General features: G+C 45.7%; 1 pseudogene; it reads right to left on the bottom strand.

The window, feature by feature from the left end:
• Positions 1 to 1,202: 1,202 nt before the first annotated feature.
• LOC149326486 (uncharacterized) lies at positions 1,203 to 9,219 on the bottom strand (annotated as a pseudogene).
• Positions 9,220 to 9,879: the final 660 nt, after the last annotated feature.

Here is a 9,879-nt window from a genome sequence, read left to right as displayed (position 1 = left end):
TCTGTCAATGCGTCATTTGCACGAGGGGAAAGCGTTGTTGGGATCCGGGTAGCGTGGCCGGGCCCGGAGGAGGTACGAGGATGACGGGACTCAGGGAGACTTTGGGGGACAACAAGACATTCTATTTCTATTCTAGCCAAGAAGCACAGTTTCTTGAAACCATGGGCTGAAGGATGTTCAGTGTGACTCCGCACCGCACATTCTTCGTCACCACGTGCGCTGCTTGTTGGAAAGGCTGATCTAGGTTGGGCTCTCTTGGCAGGGTTCCGGTGAAATTCCGTAGAAGTGTAAAGTCGTGAAGAGATTTCTTAGAACCAGTACCCGTGACTCGCCAGTTGACGGTTGTCACATAACACGCCACATTTTTTAAACAAAAGAACAAAAACAGCGCCGCGCAGACGCATATCGCCATAGCGGGTCGTAAAACAGTCGAGAAGGAAACCCCGGTGAGCGACTAGCCTTGCGTGCGTGCTGCCCCCTCCACCTCTCCACGCGGCGCGCGGGGGGATTGCCGTCAATTTTTCTAGAATGTCGGAGATGCTTCTACTCGAAATCGGCGGAGAGCGCGTAACCTTGCGTGGGCTGAGACAATGCCATCTAGAACTAGTTTCAGGCCTGCTCACTACCGCCGTGACGTCACGTGTCTTGACCGAGCCACGCGAAAGCGGCAGGCTGTGAAGCGCATATCATCGCTTCCCGTGAAAAGAAGGAATGATTTGATTTGTTTGATTTGTTAGGGTTTGACGTCCCAAAGCGACTGAGGCTATGAGACACGCCGTAGTGAAAGGCTCCGGAAATTTCGACCACCTGGGGTTCTTTAACGTGCACTGACATCGCACAGCACACGGGCCTCTGGAATTTCGCCTTCATCGAAATTCAGCCGCCGCAAGAAGGAATGATCGTGGCGAAGTGCACATGTGTAATAGCTTTATTTTGCCTGTGCATTTTGATTGGCAGTGTATGTAATGAATACATAATGCTTCAAAATCCGTGCATTTATCTGTACAGCAATTTATTATTCCACTAAAAATAGAGATTGTGCGCCGTGGAACGTGTGACCGGTTTATAAGAGTAAAGTTCGATGGCCCAACAAAGTAACGAAATAAAAAAGGTAAATTTAATGAATCTTTATTTACACACACGCTTGGCACATACACACACATACACACTGTGTCCGGAAAACACATGGAAACTGTTGTTACTCATTTTGCAAACTTCTGCAATTTCCTGTGTTGAATCGGCGTTTTTCTACTCTTCAGAACATCAGTCTTTATGGAAACGTAGTTTTTCAGAAGAGTGTTTGCTGCTGCCACAAGTATGTTTGTCAGCACAGTGTCAGGATAGTGACCATTGTTACAGACATGAAAATCCTCTGTTTCACAAAGATGTCTTGTGACAGCTATAAGTAGCTCCCTCTGTTTATTTATTTATTTATTTATTTATTTATTCAAGTACCTACATATCGCCCTGGTGGGCATTACAGTAGGGGGGACGAGGCAGAAAACTGGAACACTTGTCAGCGCCAAAGTTCTAAAGTGTAAACAGTACAGGCATCAAATACATTGTCCTGATGGGCATTGCAGAATTGAGGAACGATAGAAACCCATTTCAAAGCATCAGAGTGATAACAAATACAAGAAACAAACGCGGGCAATCAATAATTGCTCCAAAGTAATAAATAAACACACGCAACATACACGGGTAATCAATCAGTAGACACAAAGGGGAAAAAATGAAGAAAGTTACGCGTAATGACTAAGTGCATCGACAAACTTTGCACGATCAGCAGTTTCAACAATGTCAGGACGCAGCTGGTTCCATTTACTGATAGTGCACGGAAAAAACGACTTCTTATAAACAGATGTGCGGGCAAAAATTTCTTTAATCTTTAGGCTGTGATCTCGCCGCTCAGATACATAACTCGGTGTCTGTAAATATCTACTTTTAGCTAACGGTGTTTCGTTGTACAGAACGTCCCGCAAGAATAAAAGGCGAAATCGTTCACGGCGCAGGGAAAGGTCCTCCCAGTTAATCTGACGTTTTATACCGGAGATGCTGCTGGGAAATTGGTAACAACTAGTTACAAAGCGAGCGGCACGATTCTGAATGGCTTCTATACTGTTAATAAGATGCTGTGTGGGAGGGTCCCACACAATACAGGCATATTCAAGAATAGGGCGGACATTGGTAACGTAAAGTGTTTCCCTAACGTTTTGTGGGGCTTGTTTGAAGTTTCTTTTAATAAAGTTCAGAACGCGACCTGCCTTCTGGGTTATACATTGAACGTGATGATTCCATGTTAAGTCTGAAGAAAATGTGACACCTAGGTATTTAGCTTCGTTAACTGACGCGAGGGGCTGACCATCGATGTAATAATTTGACTGCATGAAATTACGCTTTCTGGTGAAATGGATATAAGAGCACTTGGAAACGTTTAGAGACATAAGCCAGTTTTGACACCAATGGGATATTCTATGGAGGTCGGACTGTAAAGCTAATCGATCTGAATCATGTTTAATTTCCCTGTATAAAACAGAATCATCAGCGTAGAGCCTGATTTTTGAAGTTATTCCAGTACCAATGTCATTAACGTAAATTAAAAAAAGAAGAGGCCCTAATACAGAGCCCTGTGGTACCCCGGATGTCACAGAAGCGGTAGCAGATTCAGCTCCATTTACGATTACATTCTGCGAACGGCCAGTTAGGTAATTTTGCAGCCAGAAAAGAATATGCTGAGGTAAACCGAGAGCAGATAGTTTGCAAAAGAGAAGAGCGTGACAAACTTTGTCGAATGCTTTCTGAAAATCAAGGAGAATGCAGTCAGTTTGGAAACCATTATCGAATGAGCTAAATATGTCTTCAGAAAATTCAATTAGTTGGGTAACACACGACCTCCCTGATCTAAACCCATGCTGATAATCTACAAAGAAATTGTTATTATCAAGATGGGAACAAATATTAGTGTAAATTATGTGTTCAAGTGTCTTACAGGAAACGCTAGTTAAGGAAATTGGTCTGTAATTTGAGACGCAGTCCCTCAGTCCTTTCTTATGAATTGGAACTACATTCCCTATTTTCCATTCATGGGGGAGTTCAGTTGTGGCCAGAGATTTTGTGAACAATATGGATAAATAATAAGATATAATGTCTGCACAAGATTTAAGAACAAAGTTCGGTATTCCATCAGGGCCAGGAGCAGAATTGTGTTTTAGCTTTCGCAGAAGATTAAAGATACCAGACCTACTAATCGTAATGTCAGGCATGGTCTCAGTACCCGTAGTAACTGAAGTAAGCCCTGGTGCTAAGTCCGAGAAAACAGAGGTGAAATACTGATTAAAACAGGTTGCCTTATCTGCATCACTAGTAAGAATGTTACCTTCATCTTTTATCGGAGGTATTCCGACCTCGTCTTTGTTATTGGCTTTAACTAAATGCCACAGAGTTTTTGGATTACTTGCAATTTTCGGTCCTAGTGAAACAAAGAACTCTTTTTTTGCTATTTTGATTTTAGACTTGATTTCCGCACTCAACCGCTCAAGTCTCTGAAAAGCAGGAGAGTTAGTCTGGTCTCTATAGGTTCTAAACATGCGATTTCTTTTGTTAATAAGTGTCTTTATTTCTTTCGTGAACCATGGCTTAGACCTTCTGCGTTTTACCGAAAGTATTTGGTAAGGTATATAAGTATCAATTAAGCTCAGGACCTTATCTTTGAAGTCGGACCACAATTCATCTACATTTCGGCTACCGCTAATCTGAACAAAGCTGTCGAGTTCACATTGTAGGGCAACGATAATACTATTATAATCTCCTCTTTCGAAGTTGTAGACTTTGCGAGACCGCGGCACAGGAATGATCGGTTTTGGACTTACAACGGGGGCTACTACAACGTCATGATCGCTTATTCCAGGCACAACCGAGAGAGAGTCGAGCAATGAAGGGGAGTTTGAAAACAAGAGATCAAGAATAGAACTTGTCCCTCTTTGTCGTCTGGTCGGAGTTGCCACAAATTGAAAAAGACCATGTGTTGAGATAAGATTATTAAAGGCGTAGGACAAAGACGAGTGGGAGGAGAGCACTGGTAATTTATTCTGCCACTGAACGTCAGGCATGTTAAAGTCCCCTCCGATCAGGAAATAATCAGTTGTAACTTTCAGCAAAACATTCGAAAGGGCATTGAGGGAATGGGAGTCGTTATTAGGCGGGCGATAAAAAGCGCCGATAGTAAGGTATTCATGATTTTCAAGCACCAATTTACACCACACCGATTCACATTTGATATCACCAGTAGTGACCGCAAAGCTTGCTATATTTTGCCTTACGAGCAAGAACACGCCTCCTCCGTGTGTGTTTCTATCTTTTCGGTAAGACACATATTCAGAAGGAAACACTTCAGCGCTGCAAATGGATTCATCTAACCATGATTCGCAGCCGATAACAACATCCGTGTTCGAAGAAGATATTAAAGCAGCTAGTTCATCAATTTTATTCTTTACACTTCGACAATTGATAAGCATGACACTGATGCCTGCCTGATGAGAGGAAAAACGGGGGTTAGATTTAATACGAGCATCACATGCAGGTTGACGCGGTCGAGATTGATTGCGTGCTACTTTTTTTGTAGAATCACAGTATCTGAGCTAGCATCGTAGACATAGCTTTTACCATCAATGACAAGTTTGTTGTGCCGCAATTTATAAGATAAGTCTTGGCCACTTGCAAAATCAAGCAGCTTTTTGCGGGCGAGACGAAGTGGGCGTGAAAGGTCTTCGCGAACATAAAAGTCAGTATCTTTAAGCTTGTGACACAAACCAAGAACAGCATCCTTGTCTTTAAATCTGGCAAAACGCACAATAATGGGGCGACTTTTGTCCTCTTGGAAAGAGCCAACCCTGTGAGCATGATCTATGTTAACTGGGTCGATTGAGATACCAAGTTTAGTAGCACAAAGGGAGACAACAGCCTCTTCGGATTGCTTCCACGTCTCAGATACGTTATCTTTGAAACCAAAAAAGAGAAGATTGTTCTTTCGAAGTCTGTTTTCGGCATCATCAAGAGTAGCCTTCAAGGTCGCTATTTCGGTAGACGGGACTTGCGCAGTGTCGCCAGTTGAATTCACATTAACACATTGCTCCAGTACTTTGACTCTCTCCGAAAGGCCTTTGATTTCTTCATCAGTAGAACTTTGTCTATTGCGTATTTCCGCAAGGTCCGATAGAATCTGCACCTGGCCCGACTCAATTCTACTTATGGCTTGTAGAACCATTGACAGATCTAGAGTATCTGTCTGCGTACAGGAATCACATGCAACTGAGGGGCCAGGATTTAACTCGACATCACCTGATAAGAAAATGAGCAATTTGGAAAGGTAAACATTGCACACAAGCAGCGCAGAGCACTCAGCGAAGCACAATAACCATTTTTTAACATGAAAGAGCTCAATGGGGCACGACACTGCGAAAAAGCAAGGGTTTGACGTCTTAATGCAAAGAGAATTCTGACGGTAACTAACCTGTACGAAAAGCACAAGTGAGCGCATGGTGCGACGAGCAGTGTCGTGTCCCAATGGAAATGCCGGTGGTGGGCGTTTAAATACGTCTGCTGCCGTTCCAGGTTGGCAGACGTGAATTCCACTGTGTTCCAACTTTGGCATGAAGACCGGGCTTTTTCGTTGGGGTGGAGAGGCGTGCAATTCCAGGCTTGCATGCTCCAGCAGATAAGGCGATGAGGGGCAGTCGATGAAATCACCCGCACGTCGTGAACAGGTAGCGAAGATTACCTGTACGAAAAGCACAAGTGAGCGCATGGTGCGACGAGCAGTGTCGTGTCCCAATGGAAATGCCGGTGGTGGGCGTTTAAATACGTCTGCTGCAGTTCCAGGTTGGCAGACGTGAATTCCACTGTGTTCCAACTTTGGCATGAAGACCGGGCTTTTTCGTGGGGGTGGAGAGGCGTGCAATTCCAGGCTTGCATGCTCCAGCAGATAAGGCGATGAGGGGCAGTCGATGAAATCACCCGCACGTCGTGAACAGGTAGCGAAGATTACCTGTACGAAAAGCACAAGTGAGCGCATGGTGCGACGAGCAGTGTCGTGTCCCCAGCAGTGTCGTTGCATGAAAACGTGCAGCATTCGCTTTGTTGGTAAGCTGCTCTAAGACAATGTGGGCGTGTAGAACCGCATTAACGACAGCCGGTTGAGGAAACTTGAGAGCGCCTCTCGAGAGGTTTTCGATTAGGAGATTCCTTTCAAGTTGAACTTCCCGGTTCTCAGACGTAATATTCATGGCACAATACTGACAGGGCAGCTTCGTTAACGCGCAGAATGGATTCCTTATTTCTTATATCATGATCTGACACCTTTATGCCGTACTCCTCTGTCAACTGAGCTCCGTCAAGTGTTTCAGAACATGGCTTCTGCATTTCCTGCATATCTGGCAAAACCAAACTGTCTTGTTGCCTCAGTTTTTTCTCTGACTCAAAGACTTGTTGGATTGAGATATGATAATTCGTTCCCGACAGCCGACGGTACTGTCCGAACCTTTCTTCCAGACTGTCGGTCTGAAATTTTCCCAGCAACACGTAGTCCAAATTCAATTCTTCAAGGCAGTACCGGCACAGTTCGACAAGCGAGTAACAAGTCAGCCGCAGCGCTGCGTGTTTCAGTGGTTAGTGCGCCTGTATCTATCCTGATGTCTCGCCATGTGTCCAACCAATCCACGAATTTATTCAGAAATTCTATCTGCTTGTCAGCCAAACTCTTTACTGGATCCTGGAGCGGATCTCGTAGGCGCCGGCCTTTGGAGGGGCTTTTCACGTTGACAATATGCCACCACTTCAGTATTAGGTCATTGAAATGCGCTGTCCCTGCGGCGTAGTTCAAATTAAGCTCGTCTCCGCGCATATTTAGAGCCTCCACCACAAATGAAGTAAAAACCTTTAAAACATGCTTCCCATTCTGGCGCTCAATGTTGGATTAATGCAGTGCTTTGTAGCTCAATCCATAAACAAACTTTGAGACGCTGTGTTGCTCCGAAGCGTGCATGTCTCGAAGAGCTTTGGAAGACGCTCCATTAACCCGAACTAACGAAGATGTGCTAGGAAATACGGGTAGAAGATGCACGTTCCTGGATTTTTCTGGTTTAACCAGTTGTTTCTTATGCACTTCAGAAGATGGACTGGGTCAACTACATAAAAAAGGGGTCTTGATTCGTCTACAGGGTGAGGGTACACAATGTCAACTGTCCGAGTTTTAGAAAACAAGGACAGCACTTTTCTGTTTATGGAATTATTATCTGTTATTACTGCGATGACAGTAAGCCCTGCATTCTATAGCTCCAAAATTGTCTTAGGACTGCATGCAATTGGGCTGCGTCAATGTTAGATACTGGCAGAATGTGCGCGACATCCTTGTGGGCTGATAGCAAGGACTGGATCATAAAAACATGCGCAGTTTTGGCCGCTTCGCAAGAATTAGAAGCTGCCCCGGTCACTGATCCACCTTTGTATTCGAAGTACGGCTGAATATGGATCTCGTCCATCATTATAGTGACGATCTTTTCATGCGGTTTCAGAAGGCTTGATCGCTTCTTCACCTAACGTAAAATCCCTTCATCGTCCTGCTCATTTCCAGGGTTGACGTTATATTGAGAACAGATTCGCATGAGTGTAGATCGATGTGGTAGTGCTAACTTGCCAGCACTGCGAATGAATCGGTAAGCGTGTGGGGAAACAGTGTAAAGAATACTGGAAAATATTAAAAGCTCAGCAGAGTACCGTGCTGAATGGTCCTTCTTGTGCAATAGGTCAAGTTGCTCTTTTATAAAGCCGAGCGCTTCTGTTTTCTCTTGCTGCAAAAGATCGCCACACCTGAGGCTGTCCAGCAAAGAGAAAAGCAAGCTGAAACTTGCCTTCACTTCTTCATCCTTGTCGCAAACGTCTGGAGCCTTGAAACTTCTCATACTGTCTAGTGCAGTCTGAAGGCAGCGCAGATCGTCCAGTATACACGGGATGAGCCGGTCCTTCACAGGCACTTTCACTTTCCTCCAGAAGGCCGTAACCTTCATGTTCTTACTAACAATCACAGATCCTTGGACGTCTGGTGGGTCTTCACCCTCTATGTGAACAAAGAGAACAGCATGCTCTGCTTTTACTGAAGTCCAGTAGGTGGAGAGGTCGAGGCTTTGTAGGCCCGATACAAAGTCTTCATATGACTGCAGCTTATTTTGACGCTCTTGTCCTTCGTGCGATAAAATGGACTGCCGAATAGCTTCCTCTAGATGCGATGCTTCGCGACGTTTCCTTTTTGCCTCTGGCTGCTGGCGCACTGGTGCGCATTCGCTCAAATAAGCAGGTGCATTAGGAAAAATTGTCGGCACTGCGTCGAACGTAAGCCGAGTAGCGCGCTTGGGAGCTTCTACTGTCCTGCCGGTTCTTGGATCGGTGTACGTGGTAGTCGTCCTTAAGTACTCCGCCTTGAAATGGAGCTCGCACACCTGCAAACCATTCACAAAAAATAAACGGTATATTACAGGCTTCGTGCTCCACATCCGCCTCATTTACTAAGCCACAAAATAAAAAGGAAAGCTATAAAATTCTCAATGAAGCGCGCTGACCAGCAAATACATTCGACAACAATCTACAGATCACTTCGAGCGTGCGCGTTAACTGATAATACGTCCTGGCGTTCCTGGAAAGAACATCACTCATGACTTGCGCGATCTTATAACGTTCCAGAACACAAATAAACACCCGTGAAATATCGGGTCTTACTGGCTGGCAAGTAAAAAACAAACAAAAGACCATTATTTTCACATCTGGAAAAAAACATCTTTCAAGGCATGCGCACGGCGTTATAAAAATAGCGTATCTCATCACCACAAAGCGCCGCAGTCGAAGCGAACATTTCAGAACAGAAACTTGCCTACAATAACAGCCGTTACAATGTCAGGGCTTACGCTGGCTGGCAAGTCAAAAGCGCACAAGAGATCATTATTGTAGAGCAAGAACCGGACATGCTGGAGGTGGTGCTTTTGAAGCGACTCAAATTACGTAGTATAAACGTACACATACCTTCGGATCACGGAGAGAACGGATATCAACGTCATCGCGACGAACAGCCCGCTCCCACTTTGCTCTTCGATCATCCTTTGGGAACGAGAACACTCGAACCTTCGGCCCATTGTCGTAATTGCCGCGACAGTTGGGCACGCAGTATCGCCCCATTAGGACAGTTTGCAGGCGTACACTACGCGAACATTCAGCGAGTGAAACGCTTCATATCACAACACAGCAGTTCAGAGACACAGAAAAACACGTCTTCTCCAGTCGCGAACAGAACCGGTTCAGAATAGAAACACCAGCATGCCGCGACAGGTCTCGTCAGGCTTAGCAAATCCTACTCTCGAGAACGGCGTGGGCACCTCCGCGCGACGGAAAGCGTCGGTCAAAACTGACAGACGTCAGCAGCCGCGACAGGAGGAGTGAGCAGTCCTGATAGTCCAGAGAGCGCTGGATGAGGCATGCCCTCCTCCTTTTCGCTCGCACATCGGCGGCGGCGCCACGCCAGAAAGTTCCAGATGCTCCTGGAATCCACTGCCTGCTTTTGACCAATCAGAGACGCGCGCCCGGGGCGAGAAAGAGAAGGAGACAGCACGGCCGATGCTGTGCTTATGTGCGCGCCAGCCATGGTGCGAAGAACAGACAGACGTGGAGCGAGCCTATATAAGAAGGGCGTTGACCGCTGTCAGTTTAGTCGGAGCCACCATTCAAGCTTCCGTGGAGCGCGCCTGCTCGACGCCGCGGTTCAACGATGCAGCGCGCGCCATTCTGTGGGACGGAATCGTCGTGAACCTCTAGTCGTCGGACTGTCGCAATGCCCGGTGA

The sequence above is a fragment of the Amblyomma mixtum genome, chromosome 10 (assembly GCF_055824585.1).
Source record: "Amblyomma mixtum isolate Tamu chromosome 10, ASM5582458v1, whole genome shotgun sequence".
Lineage (NCBI taxonomy): Eukaryota > Metazoa > Arthropoda > Arachnida > Ixodida > Ixodidae > Amblyomma > Amblyomma mixtum.
Note: the sequence above shows the minus strand (reverse complement) of the source record. Positions and strands in the feature narration are given on the sequence as shown.